Genomic DNA, 1,624 nt, shown 5'->3' on the forward strand with positions numbered 1-1,624 from the left:
TCACACCCAAAAGTACAGTTTTTATAAATACCTGTAATCATACAGAAGTTAAAAAAAAAAAACACCCTTCACTGACTTGAACAGATACAGAACTATGAATAGGGGATGTTCTGCTTGTTCGGCTTGCTATGAACGTGTCAGCTTACTGTATTTTTGAAAATGATTAATATCTCGTTTCTAAAGAAGGGATATAAATGCTTCCGTTCAGTGGCATAGCTAGAGGGGGTGCAAAGCACTAACTTTTGTAGGGAGCCTCAGCATGTGTGCAAGCCGCCCCTTCCCCTTTGGAGCCATTCTGGGTGGTTGGAGCAAAACAGAGGCATTTGCCTCTTCTCTGGGTCTTTGGCATTTGCTTCAGTTTTGCTCCCCCTGACCAGAATGGCTCCAAAGGGGAAGGGGAGGGGCCACTTGCATGCCGCACTGAGGCTCCCTGCAAAACTTAGTGCTTTGAACTCCTCCAGCTACACCACTGCTTCCATTTCACACGTTGCTTCCTCTGTAGGAAGGTACAGGCCATTTTGCAGAAAATTTGACTCACAATGATTGGATGCACTGAATGAGTTCTAGTCCCATAGAAAATCCTGTACATACACGCACAGTGTGTCTTTCTCAGCATTTAATTTCTGAACTGAGAGTTGCTTCAGGCTCTCGTCAGCCTCAAAGGCAGACCTTCTAAATCTGGAATCCTGCCTTCCTCCTTGCAGAGCACTTGGTTGTGACCCTGAGCTTCCAAACCCTCCTATAGACTCCAGTCAAGTTTTTATGTTTCCTTTCAGGGTCCACCACTGCCCCTGACTAGCCAATGCCCAACCAGTTTGGATTGTTTTCTGTTTTTGGAAAGCAGCCTGGAAGGAAGGGTGTACCCAAATCTCATCCACCCCTTGAGAGGAAAGTGCAACAAGCCCAAACTTGCAGCGTCAGCGAGGTCAGGGAAGCTTCAGGAGGAAATGGTTTTGCATCTTCCTCACTTAAAAAGGTCAGAGAAGAGAGAGATGTCGGAGAAGAGTGGAGACTTGGAATGAAATGGAGCCTGGCCCTTTCTCTCGTTCACCGCTTCTCTTCCAACTAGCCAGCAACCTATCCAGGTCAGTAGGGAGCCTTGTTAAGAGGCAGAGCATGTTCACCAAGGGTGTGTGTGTGTGTGTGTGTGTGTGTGTATCACTAGGCTGTGCAAGTTCATAAAGTCCATCAAATGCGAAATCATTAGAGGACTCTTCTGCATCTAACAGGAAGCAGGTTCAAACTGTTGCAGAAGCCACAGAGGTGACCTTACCTGTCTGCAGAGTCTGGGAAGGTTGAAAGCAAATTAAATCAACAAGCCAAGGGTGGGAGGAAGGGAGGGAGAGGCTGCCACTGCACATTTGAGGCTCTTTGGGTGGAATCCTAACAACCTTGATAAATTTGACTGATAAAACAATTTTGGAGCAACTACTTCATCTCAGCTCTTCCTGTCATCCTTCCGGCTAGTGAAAGGCACAAAATATGGAGGACCTTGAGGATTTCCATGATCAAAAGAGAGCCACAGGTGGATCTTATGCCTAGCATGATACTTGTGAAAAAAAATAAGAGCCCTGCTGGATCAGACCAATGATCCTTCTAGCCCAGGACACCCTTTCCAACAGGG

This window comes from Tiliqua scincoides, chromosome 4, assembly GCF_035046505.1.
Source record: "Tiliqua scincoides isolate rTilSci1 chromosome 4, rTilSci1.hap2, whole genome shotgun sequence".
Lineage (NCBI taxonomy): Eukaryota > Metazoa > Chordata > Lepidosauria > Squamata > Scincidae > Tiliqua > Tiliqua scincoides.